The sequence below is a fragment of the Pelodiscus sinensis genome, chromosome 3 (genome assembly GCF_049634645.1).
Source record: "Pelodiscus sinensis isolate JC-2024 chromosome 3, ASM4963464v1, whole genome shotgun sequence".
Lineage (NCBI taxonomy): Eukaryota > Metazoa > Chordata > Testudines > Trionychidae > Pelodiscus > Pelodiscus sinensis.
The window spans coordinates 82,789,091-82,810,874 of NC_134713.1; the positions used below are offsets into that span (position 1 = coordinate 82,789,091).

General features: G+C 42.5%; 2 protein-coding genes across 6 annotated transcripts in view; one reads left to right on the plus strand and one right to left on the minus strand.

Annotated features, from left to right (window-relative positions):
• NT5DC1 (5'-nucleotidase domain containing 1) overlaps positions 1–21,784 on the plus strand; it is a 267,029-nt gene that overhangs the window by 66,198 nt on the left and 179,047 nt on the right. The gene's annotated exons all lie outside the window — the stretch shown is intronic.
• The window catches only part of COL10A1 (collagen type X alpha 1 chain), a 70,419-nt gene that overhangs the window by 39,396 nt on the left and 9,239 nt on the right, over positions 1–21,784 (minus strand). Inside the window, exon 2 of one of the 3 annotated variants that reach the window (XM_075924014.1) lies at positions 2,381–2,538. The exons of the other annotated variants lie outside the window; for them this stretch is intronic. The gene's annotated coding sequence lies outside the window, so the exon portion shown is untranslated. The remainder of the gene's footprint in view (positions 1–2,380; positions 2,539–21,784) is intronic. 3 annotated transcript variants of the gene reach the window in all.

Consider the following 21,784-nt stretch of genomic DNA (forward strand, 5'->3'; position numbering starts at 1 on the left):
GTTGTATTAGAACAAATCATAATTAATAGCTTTATTAGAAATGATAAAACAGATGTAATTTCAAGAGATAAAATCTCAGTTCTGAAATTTCTTTCTACTACCATTGCACTACTTTAGCTAATGCTGTAGAATATGATAGATGAATTCCCCCCGTACTTGCTTTGTGAGTTTCAAGTATGCTCATGTTTTTAAATTGCCTACATTGCTCAAAAACAGAGACAAAATAAGCTGAAATAATGAAGACTTGACTAAGGCTTGTAACCTCTTACATTGTTTTTCGTTCAGACGACAGTGTCTCCTTGTCTGTGTGCTGCTTCAGCAATCCCTATTGCTTGAGCAAGCCACCTGCATGCTTTCTACTGACACTTGTATTGACAGTGCTCTCCCCAAGTTAATCTCTAAAGCCCTTGGTTTTCATTCAGATCTACCATTGAGACCCTGTCATGATCATGAGGGTTAGCCAGCATCCTGGGGACTAAGGAGTTAAATAAATATGGGTACGTCTACACTACAGCGCTAGTTCGAACTAACTTAGTTCGAATTAGTTAATTCGAACTAAGCTAGTTCGAACTAACGCATCTAGAACTAAAAACTAGTTCGAACTAGCGTTTTGCTAGTTCGAACTAGCAAGTCCACATTGAGTGGACTCTGAACAGGGCTTAAGGATGGCCGGAAGCAGTGCCGGCAGGGCATAAAAGGAGGACTTAGAGCATGGAGATGCTGTCTCAGGCTAGCAGAGGGCTGCGCTTAAAGGGTCCCGACCCCCACCCCGGACACACAGTTCTAAGGGGTGCCCCGCTTGCAACGAAGTTCTGGCTTGGAGTGCCCTGAGTGCCCACACTGGGCACATCACACCACTCGGCCATCAGCCCGGCTGCACTTGCCGCAGGCTGCCATCTGGGGAGAGGGAGTAATTGGGGGGCTGCAGGAGAGCTTCCACCCCCAGAAGCCCGCAGAGCCAGCCCAGTCCTCCCCATCGAGGGCTCGTACCCCATTCCTCCCTCACCTCCTTCCACTTACCCTTCCTTAGCCCCCCTTCTTATTGATGTACAAAATAAAGATAACGTTTCTTCCAACATTGACTCTGTCTTTATTGAAAAAAAACTGGAGGAGACTGGGAAAAGGAGGTGGGAGAGGGGAAGAGAAAGGCTGGGAGAGGGGAGGGCAACTAACATGATCAGGGGTTGGGAACAGGTCCCAGATGAAGAAAGGCTACAGAGACTGGGACTGTTCAGCTTAGAAAAGAGGAGACGGAGGGGGGACAGGATAGAGGTCTCTAAAAGCAGGGGTTGGGTGGAGAGGGTGCATTCAGAAAAGTTCTTCCTGAGTTCCCATAAAGAAGGACTAGAGGACACCAAAGGAAAGGAATGGGTATCAGGCTTGAAACTAGTAAGAGAAAGTTGTTGTTGTTGTTGACAAAGCAAATAGTTAACCTGTGGAACTCCTTGCTGCAGGAGGCTGTGAAGGCTACAACTAGAACAGAGTTTAAAGGGAAGTGAGATAAAGTCATGGAGGTTGGGTCCATGGAGTCCTATTAGCCAGAGGGTAGGAGTGGTGTCCCTGCCCAAAGTTTGTGGAAGGGTGGAGAGGGATGGCACGAGACAAATGGCTTGGTCATTGTCTTCGGTCCATCCCCTCCAGGGTCCCTAGGGTTGGCCGCTGTTGGCAGACAGGCTACTGGGCTAGATGGACCTTTGGTCTGACCCAGGACGGCCATTGTAAGCTCAGGGCTCAGTGTCGGGGGTCTCAGTGGACCCCCTTGATTTTCATGCACACCTGGTCCTGGGTGGCCAGGCTGGCAGCTCTCCTGCCCTAGACGGCCACTTTCCTGTGCCTAGTGCGGAGATCGTGGACGAGGTCCACGATGTCCGCACTAGCCCAGGAAGGTGCCCGCCTCTTGCGGTCCAGGGCAAGCTCCCGGGAGCCGCCAGCCTGGTCCCGGCAAGAGGGGGTGGGCTTGGGGGCATCGGGTGGGTGGCTCTGTGCCGTGCCAGGTGCAGGGTCTGCTAGCTGGGTGCTGGCAGGCTTGCACCTGGCACGGGCACCGTAGCCAGCCCGTGCCCCTTTAAGGGGTCTGGGGCCGGGAGGGGGGCATAGAGTTTCCCTGGTGTTGGCCAGAGTGGCCACCAGGGAAACCTGGGGAGGGCTAGCCTCCCACTAGTTCGAACTAAAGGGCTACACAGCCCTTAGTTCGAACTAGCTAGTTCGAACTAGGCGTTAGTCCTCGTAAAATGAGGTTTACCTAGTTCGAACTAAGCGCTCCGCTAGTTCGATTCAAATTCGAACTAGCGGAGCGCTAGTGTAGCACCTATTAAAGTTAGTTCGAACTAACGTCCGTTAGTTCGAACTAACTTTGTAGTGTAGACATACCCTATCTTACCTAAACCAGGTGTCAGGCAGCCAATAGAAATGTAGGTAGGAATTTCAAACTGGGACAAAGGAATTTTTGGGTTTTTCCCTCCTTTCTCCTGAGTAGCTTTTCTCTCCAGCCATTGAAGGTGACATGATGTCTCCCTCTAAGAAAATACTCTTCACAGTCTGTAAGTAGGATAAAGTTTAGATAAATCCATTAGGTTTTATTGTTTTATAGTTTGGGAAATGGGATCTGATGTCTGTGCATTTAAAAATGAGTTTTGCTCTCCTTTGTAACTAAGCTCCTGGCCCAAAGCCTGGTAGATAAGATGTTGGGGTACTTTTATCATGCCAGAGTGGGGAAGCAACCATGACAGACTCAGTTCTATAATGTTTCCTATGGTAAACTTCCTACAGCCAGTGGCTAGTTATGTGACAAATAAGTATTACTAATACCATTAATATTGTTCCTTAGTTTATAACTTAAACTCAGCCTGCTAATTTTCTAATTGTATGTTCTTGTTAGTGTTACTCTGATGTTTCTGTTTGGCACACCCTCTTTTTTCTTTATATTGACTTGTTGCATCTTAGATTATAAACCCCTGAGTCCTGATTCAGTCACTTACTAGATGTTTCTGCTATGTGGCCTAGAACCTGAATGAGACTTCTGGCTACTATGGTATTACATAATGAGACAATTATAAAAATGTATTCTGGAAAATAATGGAGGAAGTGAAGAGAGTTGAACTTCTGCTGTAGCATAAGTTCCAAAAGGGAAGACACTTTTATTGAAAGAATCAGTTTCAATATTTTCAAATAAATGTAGAAGATTAATATTGCAGCCCTTAAAACTGCTCTTTGTAATCTCGATTGTTAAGGGGAGCTGTCTCTTGTGAGTACCCTGAAACCTTCATTCTGCTCTGGTAGTTCAAACGTTTTTACTAGTATGTTTTTTCCACATAAAAAAGTTATTCTCTATCGCCATGACTTCAGCAGGGTACCTATGAACAACTTAAGGCTGTGACTGAGACTGTTTGAAAGTTTTTAAAGTTAAGCATGTGCTTAAGTACCTTGTTAAATCAGGTACAGGCAGTCCCCGGGTTACGTACAAGATAGGGACTGTAGGTTTGTTCTTAAGTTGAATCTGTATGTAAGTCGGAACTGGCGTCCAGATTCAGACACTGCTGAAACTGACCGCCAGTTCTGACTTACATACAGAATCAACTTAAGAACTCCAGGCGTCCCGAAGTCAGCTGCGGCTGAAACTGATCAGCAGCTGATTCCAGGAAGCCCGGGGCAGAGCAACTCTGCCTGGGGCTTCCTGTAGTCAGCGCTGGTCAGTTTCAGCAGAAGCTGACTTGGGGACGCCTGGGGCAGAGCAGCTGGGGTGCTGCTGGGTTGCTCCAGTAGCGCCGCTCCTGGGTGCTACTGGACCAACCTAGCAGCACCCCATCTGCTCTGCCCCAGGTGTCCTGATTCAGCCGCTGCTGAAACTGACCAGCAGCGGCTGAATCAGGACCTGGGGCAGAGCAGCTGGGGTGCTGCCGGGTTGGTCCAGTAGTGCCCAGAGCGGGCGCTGCAGGACCAATCGGCAGCGCCCCAGCTGCTCTGCCCCAGAGTCCAAAACAAAAGCCTGGTCTGCTGGGGGGGGGGGGGGAGCACACTAGCTGCCCCCCCCCCCCCCCCCAGCAGACCAGGGACACGGGGAGCAGAGCCTCTGAGGCTTTGCTCTGGCAAAGCCTCAGAGGCGAGGGACCCCGCCGCGGCTGTGGCTTCAGTCCGGGAGCCTGTGGTCTGCTGGGGACGGTCCCCAGCAGACCACAGGCACCCAGATTGAAGCCACAGCCGCGGCGGTTCCCCGCGCCTCTGAGGCTTTGCTCTGGCAAAGCCTCAGAAGCGCGGGAACCCGCCCGGTGCCCCTGGTCTGCTGGAGACGGTCTCCAGCAGACATGGGGCACCGGAGCAGCTTACGAACGGGGCTTTCTCGCCCCGACTTCCGGGGCGAGAAAGCCCCGTTCATAAGTGCGGATCCGACGTAAGTCGGGGACTGCCTGTAATCTTTCTGACTGAAATGAATATAAATTTCAGAATCTATGGCTTTGTGGGGTCAAACCCCACTACTTTTAGAAATAGTTTAATGCACATCTGACACATGGATGATGGCCTTTTAATATCTCTTCTAGCTTTAGAGTCTTATAGTTAAAGGGTTCTGTTAAAGGAGAGAAGGGAAGGTTCATCTATCTATGGGAACTTCAGAATACTTACATATTTTTCTTACAATTATTTGGAGATGCATATGTGTAATGTATTAAGTTTGCAAACAGATCTATTTAATTTTTATAAAAATTTTAAGTATTTTTCAGTGGAATCCAACTAACTTCTCAAAACATTAAACTCTCTCAGAAATTATAATCACTTTTAAAATACATAAGAGATGTTCGCTATTGCATATAATCCCTGCTCTGTCACTCTTAACTCTTTTGAAGGCCTTTATACTGGGGAAATTAAAGCATTTAGTTTCATATGTAGAAAATGTAAGGTATTACAATTTGAATATATATAAAATATCTTTCTTTCACTGGACCATCCAGTGCACTGTCCCATAATCCCTGCACCTCCGTTGTCCCTTCCCCATTTGTACCCTGCCACATTCTATATCCCTCCATGTATTCCTTCCTCCTTCAGAATAATTTTTTCTGAGACCACATAGCACAGCAAGAGAATTTACACATGCAAAATGCATCTCATGTCTTGCAGTTATTAGAATTTGTCAGCTGCATGTGCTGATGTTAATAACCAGTGAATGTAACAGCAGGAATTCCCCAAAACAAAGGTGAATGGAGTCCATTTTGTGAAAATCAGACTAAGTGAGAGAATGAAATAAAGATGTGCCTTTCTAAATTTGGATAGCCTCACGTGAATTGGTATTGAGAGCATATGTAAATAGGTGTATTGTTTGCTTTATTCCCACTATAAAATACCCGACAACCCAATTTAAGAATTAACCTTTAAAGAGAATAATTTAAATAGAATTAATTTAGAATAAGACCTTTTTAAAATGCTACAGCCAGCAAAATAAATCAACATTTTAGTGTTAGACCACAGAACCTGTTGGACTGCCTATTGATTTAAGTTAGAATGAGCTCCTATAAAAAGGCTGTTTGAAAAAAAAGGCAAACAATCCTCTAACTTCAGGCAGAGCCAACCTCTAATTTGAGTGCAAGTTTTATGTTTTCCAATTTTACCTTATTACTGTAAGTTTCCTCCCCTACTGGCCAGGAGCAGCATTCTCAGTCTAACAGTGCAATAACAGGAAAAATTTAAAAAACAACAAATAGTCTAGATGGTATTATGAGCTTTCATGGGCACAATCCACTTCTTCAGATTACAGGAGTGTTGGAAGTCCAGATCCAAGAATAAATAAGGGAAGGAGGTAGGGTGGTGGAGATGGAAAAAAATGGAGAGTGGGGAGAAAAAAAAGAGACAGTGAGTAGATAAGTTTCAGAGGGATAGCCGAGTTAGTCTGTAACAGGAAAAATTAAAAAGAAAACCAAATAGTCTAGTAGCACCTTAAAGACTAAATAGTTACAAGAGGCTGATAAGACCCATTAGTTTGCACTTGGAAAGGAAGGTGACCAACACCAGATTCTACACAGACATCAAGAACCATTAGCACCTTCATTGGTTGGTTGTTTAATTCATTAAGATGTGGAAGATAAGGTGCGAGCCATCCAATATCCTGGTTGATACCATTTGGATAAGAATTAAACTTGTGAATGTACTTAAGTTCCAACCCTTTTCTGTGTATTTGGCTTGTGGAATTGGTCTGAAACAAAATGGCAACTTGGAGATTCATTAATGAGTGACCAGGAAGATTAAAGTGTTTTCAAACAGGTTTTTGTGTATTTCCATTTCGGATATCTGTTTTGTGTCCATTAATTCTTTCCTGTAGAGACTGTCCAGTTTGGCCAATATACATTGCAGTGGGGCATTGCTAGCATTTGATGGCATATATCGCATTAGTGGATGTGCAGTTCAATGACCCTCTGATTTGGTGGCTGATATGGTTGGGTTCAGTGATGAAATCACTTGTGTAGATGTGTTGGCAGAGTTGGCATTGGGGCTGATTGCAGGGGTGGGTTCCTGGATGATTATGATCATAGAATCATAGAATACTAGGACTGGAAGGGACCTCGAGAGGTCATCGAGTCCAGTCCTCTGCCCTCATGGCAGGACCATCCCTGATAGACATTTATCTAACCTACTCTTAAATATCTCCACAGATGGAGATTCCACAACCTCCCTGGGCAATTTATTCCAGTGTTTGATTACCCTGACAGTTAGGAACTTTTTCCTAATGTCCAACCTAAACCTCCCTTGCTGCAGTTTAAGCCCATTGCTTCTTGTTCTGTCCCTAGAGGCCAAGATGAACAAGTTTTCTCCCTCTTCCATCTGACACCCTTTTAGATATTTGAAAACTGCTATCATATCCCCCCTCAATCTTCTCTTTTCTAAACTAAACAAACCTAATTCCTTCAGCCTTCCCTCATAGATCATGTTCTCTAAACCTTTAATCATTCTCGTTGCTCTTCTCTGGACCCTCTCCAATTTCTCTACATCTTTCTTGAAATGCGGTGCCCAGACCTGAACACAATACTCCAATTGAGGCCTAACCAGAGCAGAGTAGAGCGAAAGAATGACTTATCATGTCTTGCTCACAACACACCTGTTAATGTATCCCAGAATTATGTTTGTTTTCTTTGCAACGGCATCATACTGCTGACTCATATTCAACTTGTGGTCCACTATAACCCCTAGATCTCTTTCTGCCGTTCTCCTTCCTAGACAGTCGCTTCCCATTCTGTATGTATGAAACTGATTGTTCCTTCCTAAGTGGAGCACTTTGCATTTGTCTTTATTAAACTTCATCCTGTTTACCTTAGACCATTTCTCCACTTTGTCCAGGTCATTTTGAATTATGACCCTATCCTGCAGACACAGCCCCTCCTAGCTTGGTATCATCTGCAAACTTCTTAAGCGTACTTTCTATGCCAATATTTAAATCGTTGATGAAGATATTGAACAGAGCCAGTCCCAAAACAGACCCCTGTGGAACCCCACTTGTTATGCCTTTCCAGCAGGATTGTGAACCATTAATAACTACTCTCTGAGTATGGTTATCCAGCCAGTTATGCACCCACCTTATAGTAGCCTCATCTAAGTTGTATTTACATAGTTTATTGATAAGAATATCATGCGAGACCATATCAAACGCCTTACTAAAAACTAGGTATACCACATTCACCACTTCTCCCTTATCCACAAGACTCGTTATCCTATTAAAGAAAGCTATCAGATTGGTTTGACATGATTTGTTCTTTACAAATCCATGCTGGCTGTTCCCTATCACCTTGCCACTTTCCAAGTGTTTACAGACAAATGGTGGAGGTGTGTTGTGTGGTTACTGAGAACCACTGGAATAGAGGCACCCCTAGACTCTCCCCCCAAGAGACTGCCGCAAGCTCCCTGCCGCTCCACAAGAACCCACAGAGAGATCAGGTCTGTTACCACGGTGGTAAATCACCATGTTGCTCCAGTGTGTATGATGGGCAGACTCTTTGTGAGTCTTCCTCATCCAAGCAGTCGATTTAAACAGCATGGTAAGATGCCACATGAAAACATTTGGTACGTCCATCAATGAGAGGCAGGACATTTTGTCTCTCTCCAGAGAGAGTTGTTATGACTTGTGTTTCTGGATGAACAAGACCCTTTGTGAGCTCTGTGAAGAGGTTAGATGTTTTGACTTCCAGCTTCAAGGGATTTGTTCTTCTGTCTTTGGGGTGCATGTTGCTTTGACCTGAATGTAGTTAGCTGTGACAACGCATTTCTGTGTTATTCTGACACATCAAGTGGAACCTGTGCTGAAGACCCCACATTCAGTGAGAGAAAGCGCTGCTGACAGAAAAAGTAAATTCAAAGTCTCTCCAATTTTCTTCAAAGATCAACTCTAACAGACAGTGGGGCTTTTACTGATTCTTCCCTTATATGTTTGAAGGGTGACTAAATGTTATCTGGATCTTTTTGGATCATATCAACAGATTGTTTTGGGCTCTATCCCAGATTAAAATTTAAATTGTATTAGGCCCTTTCTAAGCAGGTTGGGAACTGGTCTTACTTGGCAATTATTATTCGGTATTATTTACATAATGTACATATTGCCATCTTGGTATTGACATATACATTTCTCAGTACCTTTACATATAAAATAGCCCAGCCCCATTGACCTTCATGGACAATGTACTTTGTAAGGAGTGATGGGGATACGATGAAGTTGTTTAAACAAATATGTTGCAATTGTAGAAAGAAAATTGTGTGTCTGAAAACTGTAGGTTGTGGATTTTCCAAAGAAAATGCTGGTATTTTCTATAGGTCACTAACATCTCCCAGTCATAGCAGAGACTTGGGATTAAACATGGCTTTCTCAACTAAAAGTCTTATACATGTTCGGATTTGTGATTGTGAACACCTGGCGAGGCAATCTGCCAAAGGCAAGGCTGGCCTTGAATCTTGATATCTATGGCTTCAGCTGGATGGCATGTGTGAAATTTGGAAGAGCAGCTCAATGAGACCTCTCTCCTTTACTTAAGGATAGAATCTCACAGCAGCCTGAAGGAAAAAGTCTTTGTGGCAGACTGAAAGCTTTGCTTGCAGTGTATCCTCAGCCTTAGGCTACTTGTTGCTTCAAGAAAACAAGGGCGATTCTCGTGTTGTGTTTTAGTTTTATTTACAAAATTTTGCTTAGTGTTATTTTAACAGGTAAATTAATCTCTTACATTCACTGACGTAGCAAAGGAGGAGTGTGGGGGGGTAATTTCCCTTCTGCTCCCCCTATCAAAACTCTGCTCGCCTGCTCCTCCTCCATCCACCACCACCTGCTGAAGCTTCCTCCCTGCCTCTGCACCCCCAGCCCGACCTTCCTCCCTCTTCAACAGTGGGATAGTTTCTGCACCAAACTGGATGGGGTGGGGGAAGATGCAGTACAAGCTCCCCCACCCCCGTCATGTTCAGCTGTGCAGCAGGTTCGGGGCCCTGTCATGTGGTGGCGGAGGAAGGGGGGGCGCAAATTTTGCTTTTGCCCCCGGCTACGCCTCTGCTCTGAGAGAGAGGGTTCATTTTCCAAGATAGGTTGTAGATTGTTGATAATGTGTGGGTGGGGTTTAAGTTTTGGACTGTAGGTGATGACAAGAGGAATTCTGTTGACAAGAGGAATTCTGTTGTTTTCTCTTTTGGGCCTGTCTTGAAGTAGTTCATGTCTGGGTACTTTTTTGGCTCTTTTGATCTATTTTTTCACTTCTCCAGGTGAGTATTTCAGTTTTTAGAATGCTGTATATAAATCCTGAAGGTGTTTGTAACACTTTGTGGCTGCGTCTAGACTGGCATGATTTTGCGGAAATACTTTTAATGGAAAAGTTTTTCCGTTAAAAGTATTTCCGCAAAAGCGCATCGAGATTGGCACGGATGCTTTTGCGCAAAAGCATCCGTGGCTAGTCTAGGCGCGATTTTGCGCAAGTTAGCCCCGATTGCCATTTTAGCCATCAGCTTTTTTGCGCAAAACAATTCTTCCCTGTCTACACTGGCCCTCTTGAGCAAGTATTTTTGCGCAAGAGGGATTTTTCCCGAGCAGGAGCGTCAAAGTATTTGCCCAAGAAGCACTGATTTTGTACATTACAAAGTCAGTGCTCTTGCGCAAATTCAAGCGGCCAGTGTAGACAGCTGGCAAGTTTTTGCGCAAAAGCAGTCGCTTTTGTGCAAAATCATGCCAGTCTAGATGCACTCTGTCAATTCAGAGGTATTGTAGACCATCTTTGAGCTTGAATTTTGATCCTGATGTCTTCAATAAAAACAGAATTTTTATCATTCTTTGTACTGACGTTCTCAACTCTCATTTTTGCAGTTGCCAATGGACTCAGGATTCATTATAAAATGACCCTGCAGGAATGACAGCCAAGAATGTTGTCTGCTGTGGTAAAGCATTTGTTGGAATTCTGGCTTACAACATCAGGAATCAGGGAATTTTGTATTTACTTCAAGCTCTTTAACTTCATAGGAAGTTTCTTCCCTCAGGTCTAAAATACAGATGTTTTATGTTCTGCCACCAATTTCAAGCTTGTCTGCAGTTGGTCAGTCACTTGATTTCTTCAGCTAGACTGGTAATTCAGTTGGACTGAAGAGTCTTTTTATTGTTTGATGAACTAATACCAGATTTCCAATTGACTCCCAAAACACTTTATATGTGTTTTCAAGTTGTGCACTCTTGCACAGTTCATAGATTGAAGATTCATAATAATGTTTAAGGTCTGAGGTGACCAGTCTGATTATCTAATCTGATCTCCATAATGTAGGCCAAAGCATTTCTGCATCAAATCCACAACTTCAGTTTGAACTACCGTGTGTATTTTAGACCAGTGTTTCAGGGCTCCGCGAGGTTGACAAACTGGAAACATCGATAGGTACAACACATACAATCAGTGGACCACTGGGGCTCGCATAAATTTTTACGCATGTAAAGGCCTCCGGAGCCCAAAAAGTGTGAGAATCACTGTTTTAGACAGATCATGAGTCTTGTCTTAAACAGCAAGGGTATGTCTACACTACCACCCTAGTTCGAACTAGCGGGGTAATGTAGGCATACCGCACTTGCAAATGAAGCCCGGGATTTGAATTTCCCGGGCTTCATTTGCATAAGCCGGCCGGCGCCATTTTTAAATGCCGGCTTGTTCGAACTAGCAAGCCATTCCGCACTATCTGTACACTATCTAGCCCGTGCCGCGTGTAGCCGCGCGGCACGGGGTTCGAACAAGCCGGCATTTAAAAATGGCGCCGGCCGGCTTATGCAAATGAAGCCCAGGAAATTCAAATCCCGGGCTTCATTTGCAAGTGCGGTATGCCTACATTACCCCGCTAGTTCGAACTAGCGGGGTAGTGTAGACATACCCCATGTGAGGAAGAACCCTGGGTAAGTTAAGTGTTTTATTCAGCTGTATTTAACCAAGTATTGCTCTGACTGCTCAACACTGTCGTCATGAGTTCCAGAATTATTCTTAGGATGAGAAGCTATAGTTAATTCCACACAGAAGAGAAGATCCCATACAACCATTTGCTGTTGCATGTGACCTCTTTCTCTTGTTTGGCAGCAATTTATTTATCGTTTTCTTCCTTAGCCAGATTCTGCACTTACATATCATGCAATGCCATTATGGTTGGTTGTTTGGATGAGCTGCAAAGAGGGCATAATTGAACCAACATTCACAGCTTTGTTTGATTTAAATGCCACAAATCTGAAATGTAGCACTTAATTCAAAAGGTCACCCAATCATCACCCTCTCCAAACAAAAATGTGCACTAATATGAAAGGGAGAGGGGCACTGGAGGAAAAATTATGGTTTAGAATGTTTTGACCAAATAAAACTACATACAAACAGAGCAATAACGTGCCCATCTTAGAGCTAATAGGTTAAAAGAAACAGAAGGAAAGATGGAATATTCACTTTGTGGAGAGCAGGGCAGAAGGAATGCCCTTCTTACTGACTCAACTTTTTCTGGGAAGCATGCTTGAAAGTGAGGGCTGACAATTGGCTTGTGAGGACTGTGATGACACTTCAGGAATACTATCCTCAACCTTCAGACCCAGCACGGACTGTGGTGGCCAGTACCCTTTATGATTTACTATTTTATCAGTGTTTTTTTGTCACACTTTTAAAGTATTGCAACACGTTTAGACTCTGTCAGAATTAGAATTGAATTATTAAAATGCCTATATTGAGAAAAATAGTGACTTGTAAACAAGGATGAATGCTGTTAGTTGTCTAAATTTACAAATGAATGTATCACTCTACATCAGTTTAGAAAGGTCTGATCTTAGAAGAAGGGAGCAAAGCTCATAGCATAAGTCAGTGGTGATTTCTTTTGTGGACAGCCCCTGAAACATTCTAAATTCTCTAATTTCTCAAAATCTATTTCTTTCTTAGTTCCTAAAGTCTTGGAAACTGGATTTGATGAGTTTAAAAGGGGAAGTACAGGTTGTACGTCAAAAAAACGGCACTCTCTCTCGGGTGGGTGGCTCTGTGCCGTGCCAGGTGCAGGGTCTGCTGGCTGGGTGCTGGCAGGCTTGCACCTGGCACGGGCACTGTAGCCAGCCCGTACCCCTTTAAGGGGCCCGGGGCCGGGAAGGGGGCATAGTGTTTCCCTGGTGTTGGCCAGAGTGGCCACCAGGGAAACCTGGGGAGGGCTAGCCTCCCACTAGTTCGAATTAAGGGGCTACACACCCCTTAATTCGAACTAGCTAGTTCGAACTAGGCTTAATCCTCGTAAAATGAGGTTTACCTAGTTCGAACTAAGCGCTCCGCTAGTTCGATTCAAATTCGAACTAGCGGAGCGCTAGTGTAGCGCCTATTAAAGTTAGTTCGAACTAACGTCCGTTAGTTCAAACTAACTTTGTAGTGTAGACATACCCTCCCTCATTTGGGATCGGTCAGGTCCTGACAGTGCTGGACCAGGGAGGTCCAACCTGTACTTTATGTAAAAGATGGAGACATTGGAACTGTTGAGGTCCTTGCAGAATTGTGATTTATATAGGTAGGATTGTTTGGTAATTATGGTTGCCAAATGTTTTAACAAAAAATACTGCACACTCCCTCCCCTCACCGCCAAAAAAAACAACCACATACTGGGAAAAAAGTCTGTCAGGAAAAAAAAAGGGAGGGAGAACAAAGTTGTTAAGCAAAATAAAAAGGGGGAGGGGCAAAGTTGTTAAGCAAAAGTTGCACCACACCCTTCAGTTTGGGACCAGACACTAACCCCCAATGCAGCTACCCCTCCCCCTGAGCCACACACCCCCAGTTCCCACATCCAAATGCACTCACTCCTGCCTCAGATCCAGGCCCCCTTAGTGTCCCCCCATCACAATGCACTCACCCCTGCATCACAGCCAGGCCCCTCTAGCGCCCCCCATCCCAATGCACTCACCCCTGCATCAGAGCAAGGCCCTCCTAGCTTCCCTCCATCCCAATGCACTGACCCCTGTCTCAGAGCTAGGCCCCCTCCCAGCATTCTCCCATCCCAGTGCACTCCCCCTTCTCCCTGAGGCAGGCATCCCCAGCGTCTGGAGCCTCTGCCCCAATCAAATCTCCCCCCTTCCGTCCTGCAGACCCAGGCATGGAGGAACAATCTGACTTTTAAAGTGGCTGCTTCTGCCGCCTGGCCCGGCTGCCTCAGCTCACATTGTAGAGAGAGGGAGGCATCACATGGCCAGCTCCCAGTCTCTGCTGGTCACGTGGGCCAGAGCAGCACGTGCTCTGCTCCGAACCCAGCCCGGTGCCCCATTAGCATGGCGTCTCCTCGCTCCCCTGCCTCCACCAGATGTGGAAGGGGAAAATTGTCCCCACTGGGCTTCCATCCCAGGGAAACAGGAAATACCAGACATTGCACATGTCCAATATTTCCTGGGTTTTTTTTTAACCGGATGGAGCCCGCAAATACTAGACTGTCTGGGTGAAAACCGGACATCTGGCAATCCTATTGGCAACCCTATTGGTAATATAAGCATATTACAATAATTTTAAATTCCACGAGCCCAAATTCTGCCCTGAGTTCCTTTGGGGTTCTTTGGCAGAATTTGAACTCGTGTTCTTTCAATTTTTAGTTGCTTGAGCAAGGTAGTAGAACAGATTTTACAGTGTGGAAGAACAATCCAAAGCAATGTAAAACATTAGGGATCTCCGTTACTTCCAGGAAGCATGAAATTTCATGATTCTGATACTAAGCTCCACTAGCGTTTACAAATCTGATTCTCATAACCTTTTGGTGAGTAAGTGAGTGCTTATACTAAAAGGTATAATTTGCACAGTCTGAAAAACTTATATTTCAAAGAATGGCACACCGGTGGTATTGACAACTAACAAACTTACTAGGCGTCAGCAGTATGTAATAGAAAGCAGTCCTCCATTCATTTATTCTTAGCTTCTTGCTGCCAGCTATGTCTGGTGCAGTTTCCCAAGCAACCTCCTCTATCTTATTCCTAAATACTTTCTTATAACCACTCTCTTCAAATAATTGCTCTTTTTCATATCATTAACAAAATATTTCACTCTTCCTCTCATGCTAGGATATCATCCTTTTAAAAAAAAATACTTTGTTTTAGTAGAGTGCAAGCTCTTTAGGCTTGTAATATTGCTTGATTTATGCTTTTAATGAGCTAGACAAATGAACAGTGTTATATAAATATTTTCATTGGTGCCTCTCAGTGAACATGTACTATATTAGCACTTTCCCAGCTGGGATTGAGAGAAAGAGACTGAGACAGAGACAGAGAGATGTGTGATACAGGCTTGATACTGATTATAGACAATCTGGATGGGATATTCAAAAGTGTTCAGCAGTTAATCTGAGATTTACCATTAACTTTAATGTGACCAGAATTAACCCAAACCTGAGCACTTTAGAAAATTCCACATCATGATTTGTCCATTGTGCTATAAAATATCTACCATGTATCTTCAGACATATTGACTAGAAAAAAAGTCCCTTTGAAGCATGTCAAAAGGACCGTAATTTTTATTTTTTTAGTTTTTTTTAATCCTTTTATGTCACCTGTGTATCTTTCAATTAAGATGAATATGGCTTTAAAAAAAGTCTCTTTTCATACCTGTATATATATATAATATACTGCATTTAACAGGAAGAATAAATATATATCCAACTGCTAGAAAATCTTTTTGGCTAAAATAACAGGATGTTCTCATAGCCTTTATATTTTCTATGTAAAAGGAGGAAATTATCCAGGATGCCACATTTTCAGTATTTGTTTCCAAGAACAGTTTTCGATCATGTACTTCGGGTTATAAATTCTGGGTTTTTATTGTGAAATGGCCAGTGCTTTTAGAAGCGTGATATAACATGAAGTGTTAGAATTCAGGTGAATTTCTGGGAGACTTAAATAACTAGAAAATATATATGCAGTCATCTTCATTTGATAACTTAAATTATTTGCTTCACAAGACTTAAAAATGTATCTTTTGGAGTAATTTGCACTTCTTAACCTTTGGAAAGAAACATAATTAAAAGTATACTTGAACATTTTACTTACATTTATTTTGCTTTGTTCAGATAAATGATTTATGTGCATTGTTCACTGAAAAACAACCTGCACATCTTTGTTTGAGAAGGAAGATTTTTTTGTACTGTTTGTGAGACTTTACTCCTTAAGATTTTTGCATTTTCAAATATTTTCTTGCTTTTTTCTATAGAAGGCAAGCAAATAATCTCTGATGGATAACCACAGCTCCACAAGAAGCCAAAACTGTTCTCAAAATATATCTTTCCTGGCAGGACATCTTGTTTTAATTACATATTTTTTTCAGAGCTTGAAAACAGAAACATTTTAGTGTATATAAAAAGTTCTAAATAATGATTTTTTAAAATATTAATGAAAATATTATTTTAAATGCACAGTCTCAGTTAACCCATTAGTTTTGCCCCTAACCCAGATTTTCCAGAAAGAGAGAGGAAAAAGTGTTTCGAAACTATTCCAGGCTATTTACAGATACAAAGCACACACACATCGCCTTACAATTGACAGGAAATAATATGTCAAACACCCTGTGCTTTCCACCACACAGAATGTCTAGACTGACCTTTACATTTGAGAGTATGGTCTACTTAATCATTACTCTGCCCTTATTGGTAAAATACTTTTTATTATCAAAGGTTTCTTGTTGAAATAAAAAAGCTAAAAGAGTCTAAAGTCTAGTTTTCTAACTGGAAAGTGAATTTAGATAGTAAAGTCTATGGTAAAAATAAAACTGCGGTAACAAAAATGGGCTGTTAAAGGGCCACTGTCAAGGTTACAAAGCCTAAAGTTTGATCTGCATTAGGTGTTGCACAGTATTTCTATTCAAAGTCCTGACTGCCAACCACTGACAAATTTTTTTGAAAGCAACAGTAGAAGTTTTTCAAAAGTAGAGGTAAAACTTTTTCTGTGGGTTGCCAGTATATATGCAGATACATCCAAATGCAGGTTCTGTTTTTTACTGCAGTAGCACTTTCCACACCACACTGATATGCCACTTTTCATAAACTTTTCATTGTATTGTTTGCATCCAGGCTGGCCCTGGACCAAATGACACTTAAGCGAGGAGAGTCTTTGGCACTCTTTCCTCCATTTGTTAACCTTTGAATACCTTTATATTTATTGCTTTTGTAGGCTATTTAATGACTTAAATACACGATTTGAATACATGATCTATCCCTGTCATATAAGATAATAAATTTGCATGCTTGGATCTGTAAATCTATATTTATTTATTCTTGTATAAGAAATAAAATAGTTTCTTCTATGCTTATAGGAACTCTAATTGTAAAAATAACTGAAATATACTAAAATTAAGAGATTGACTTGTGCACCAAAATTGAATGGGCTAGTATAAAATTGTGTTACAGTAGGAGACAGCCTTAGCACAATGTCACTGAAGCACAGTGTCAGAGAGATCCAAAGACTGGTCAATGCTACTTTTCACTTGAAAATAGCAAGTGATCAGTCTCTTGGCTATTGTTGATCAAAGACATGTTTTAATGAACCTGAGCTTTGAAAATATGCACCCACCACTCATGACTGTGACGGGCAGCAAGAGCAGAATCTTCAAAGATACTCATACACTAGGAGGAGTATCCTTCAGCTCCACATCATGATTGAACTGGAGAACCTAGAGTGGAGAATGCTCCCCATGTGGCAAAATGGGATGGCTATCTTTATCATAGATGTCCAAATATTTCTTATGTCAGCCTCTAGTTAGGGTCCATACAATTGTTCAAGAGAGTTTTCCTGTCCACATATCTATACAAGTGACACCATCACAGCACCTAATTACATAAGCCACAATATTAGAGGCTCCTCGACCAGTACATCCACTAACTGATATATGACAGCACGTGCCAGGAATGCCCCTTTGCCATGTATATTGGCCCAACTGGACAGTCTGTGTGCCAGAGAATAAATGGACACAAATCAGACATCAGGAAAGGTAACATACATAAACTTTTAGGGCAACGCTTTAACCTCCGTGGACATTCAGTAATGGATTTAAAAGTAGGCATCCTTCTACAACAGAATTTCAAAACCAATTACAGAGAAACAGCTGAACTGGAGTTCATTTGCAAATTCAATACTATCAACTTAGGACTGAATAAGGCTCTTAACTGGTTAAGGCACTACAAAAACAACTTCTCTTCTCTTGATAGTCATATCTCCACATCAAATGCTGCAATTAAGCCACTCCATCCTAACTTGATTGTCCTCATTAACAAGTAACTTTTTTGTTGTTGTTCTTATATTTACTCCTGCCTTTGTAACTTCCATTCCAATTCATCTGATGAAGTTGATTTTATCCATGAAAACTTATTAAATAAATTTGTTAGTCACTGGGGTGCCACAGGACTCCTTGTTGTTTTTGCAGATACAGACTAACATGGCTATCCTTTGAGACCTTCCTGTCCACCGTCATCTTACTAAGGTCATACAACTCCTTGCCTCCCAATTTAGTTGAGATGCTTCATTTTTACAAACCTTTCTTTGATGGACACCTGAGCAGTATCAGCAAGGAGCAAAAAAACCTCCCTCTTGAATTTTTCTTCTGAGCTTTCCTCACCTCACCTCATCTCTGCCCCAGTAATCAAACTGACTCTCTTTCAATGAATAAGAGTTTCTCTGAAGACAGGCCCAACTGCTAAGTTTCTGCCATTTCTTTGACAGCAGTTACAACATCTTCAAATCCATTGTTTCTCTAGGCTACAATGAAATCAAGGCAGCTTCTCATCAGAGTAGTAGCTGTTGTGATATCCATCAACTGAGTTTGTAATGCCTTGCTACCAGCATTTACTTGGAATGGGTATTGTTCCAACCCACAATTAAGACCAGAAATGTGAAATCATAGATCTGGTTTGCAAGGCTTTGCGCCTGTTATGGATTTTGGCCTCAGCTTTACTTCACTGTGCCAGTTCCATCTGGGCATTGTAAACCTCAGTCAATGGTATCTCACGGGCCTTAGGCTGTCAATGCTGCTCTCCCAGCGAGTGTCACTTAGCAGCTTCTTGATCAGATTTGTAACATTGTGCATGAGGCTCTTTGCACCTGATAATTGATGCTGAAAGCAGGATGCTCCAAAGAGAGATATGAAAACTAAAGATGTCATTGCGGCATCTAACGCAATCAGGATGAGCTACAAAGCACGAAGAAAGCTCATGGATAATTACCTAGATGCCACTCTTCCTTTCCCTCATGTTTGAGCCATTGTCATAGATTTATCCATAACAGTCCTGAAGCTTTATTTTAGTCCCAACATGGCCAGTGCTGTCCTGCAGCCCCTAGCTAGGGCTCCAGCCCAGTCCCACTGCTGTCTGTCCAGCCATAGCTCCCCAGACTGGAGCTCTCTAGCTGCCACTGCCAGACCCCGAGCTCTGTGGACAGAGCTTGGCAGCTGCAGCTGGACCCCAAGCTCTGTGGCTGAGGCTGGAGCTCTCTGGCTACAGCTAGGTTTGGATTGCCACTGCCAACCCCTGCTGCCTCCTGGCCATAGGGAGAAGAGGGTAATTGAGACCATACACTCAAGCATGTTTGTCCACTGCTAGGTTTCTATATTATTAATTCACTGGTTTTATGTGTTGCTGCATTTCTTCAGCTTGAGCCTGGACTCGATATCCATCCATTTTGGGTGGGCTGCAAAATGGCTGGGTGACTTTTCATGTTGCTTGAGAGCATTAGCTACGTTAGGGGTGGGGAACCTTTTTTGGGTCAGGGGCCACTCACAAGTGAGAAGCAAAAAACCCAGTATAAACCCTTTCTGACGTGGCCCCCAACTGAGAAGGAGAAAGACACTCCCCACATTCCCCTCGCACACCAAAGCCTGGGGGGGGGGGAGGCTCAGCTTAGTAGATTTTGTGCTCCATGCCCATGGTGGGGTGGCAGGGTGGGCTGAAGTGCCAGTGTTGGGGAAGACCCTGAGCTTCGGGGGCCAGATCAAGGCAATCTAGGAACCGCATTTGGCCCCTAGACCTTAGGTTCCCCACCTCTGAACTAAGTCATACCAGCAATTGTAGCTGAAATATGGCATTCTTGTCAAATATTTTGCAACAAAACCAGAATACTTTGTCATTTGATTTCCAGTAAACTAGCCAGTGCTGATTCATTTTCTGAGCATTCTCAAGCACTCTTCTATGGTATAGCTTTGAGATGTGTTGCTTCTATTCATTTGCTGAAATTATCACATCCTTAATTTTTGCCTTGTTAATTATCAGCAGAATTTAGGTTCATTAGTCATAGAGCAGGATCAGTTGTATCAATATATAGTGTTTAATTTTTCTCACTGTTATTTCTGTCATCATTTGAGTTTGATTTTTCTTTATTGTTTCTCTCCTTTTCATGAAAACCAGAATTTTTCTTCATCTTTACTCTCCTTTTCATGGAAGCTACTTTCTTCTTCAGCATCACTCTCTTTTTCTCTACCAGAAAAACTATATGATTCTCTATCACTTTCCTCCCTTTTCTAGTCCTTATCACCCAGTAAATCTGCTAATTCCTTAGTAATAGAACGTCCATCATTTTTGCTTCACACCGCAATTTCTTCTTCCCCGAGAGGATCAATCTGCCTATAGTCCAATCTATGTTGTTTTGTTTCAGATCTTTTCCCATCAGATTTTCCCCCTACTGCAAATCAGATTGCAGTTGAGCTTTTCCCTTCCTATACAGTGCTCCTGAAGGCTTTTCCATTGGTACATTTTATTTTCTAGGAGGAGGGAGGGAACAGGCAGTATTAGGGGGAGCAAAAGTCTGTGTTCTGCAGTCTTAGAAAGTCATCAAACATTGAATGTCAGTAATGGCAAAAGAAGTAATAGTATTTTATGTTCTTGCATAGATAGGAGTTTAATAAGATGCCAATGACATTTCTCAAATATATCCTTTGTTAGTCACTTCTAAGTCTTAAAATACATTTTCACAATTATACAAAATATCAAGGGTCACAATATTTCAGCTCACTTCAGTTTGTTTATATGTATCACTGACTAGCAAAGCCATACCCTTTATACACCCACAAGGACATAGCTGACAGCATTCAAGAAAAATGTAGCTCTGAGAAAATCTGGAAGGTTCCATGGGAGTCTACAAAGGTCCAGAACATTTTAGGAGGTTAATGAAAAATGAATCCATATATGGAATACCTGAAACATGTTACTTCAAACATTTGATTTTTCCCTGATGTCGCTAACAACAAAAACAACTTCCTCTCCCAGAGGCCAGTGCCCTGCAAGCCTGGCATCCCCAGCAGCTGCCTGACTTGTGTCCCCCTAAATCTGGCCCTGTTTACAACAGTAATTTCCATTGGAGTTTCTGTCCTGTTGCAGTTTCATTGCCAGTTGCTGTGTGGATGTTTTGTTCCCCAATAATTGCTACACACAGTAATAATGTTCCTCAGTACATTTCCTATACTCTCATCATGTATCCCCACCTACTAAATTCTTCCTTCTGCTATTTGTTCCACAGAATATGCTATGTTTTGCAGATTATGTAGAACTGAAATTTGACAGCTGCAGGATAGTACAAATGACTTTTAAAAAATCAAATCACAACAAAAATACTTATGACATTGCACATGTGGAGTGTACAAAACTGTTTTTAATCTCTAGAGTGTGTGTGTGTGTGTGTGTGTGTGTGTGTGTGTATAAAATTGTGTAACATGTTTTGCACCAAAATGGCAAAAGATGGAAACTTGAAAATTGGCAGAGAAATCACCTCAGTGAGAAGTGTCTGAAGTGTTTAGGTGAGAATAAGTTTGGATTTTGCTCTTAGGACATACTTTGCAGGTGAACAGTAGATTTTGAACAGAGGAGAGTCTTATGTATAATTTGAAATGAAAGTATGTATGGTATTGAGGTGTGTGGCAAATGTTAACTTTGTAATGAGCTTTCCTAACGTATGATGTGCTCCAATGAAGCAAAGGACGGGTATCCATTACAGTGGATTTGTATATTTTCAGACCGATGTCACTGGATTAGGTGAAAGAATAAAAGGTAAATCTCTCTGAAGCTATTGCAACGATAGATTTTCCTTTCTGTGAAAGGACATCCTGTATAGCCTATTGGAAATCTTAGAAATTGAATTGCTTTCTGGCAGGACCAGAGTTTACTCCACTTTTACAGACAAAGAAAAAAGTGAGGGCGTAAGTACACCCATTCTATTCACTGTGGCTGCCTCTGCATCCATAATGATTTGCCTGTAATCCCCATCATTTAGGAAAATCTCGTTTGCACTGTTACTTCAAAAGCTCCAATATGAGCAAAACTAAGAATTTACCCCATGTCTGTTTTTAATTCCTTATTTTTAAAA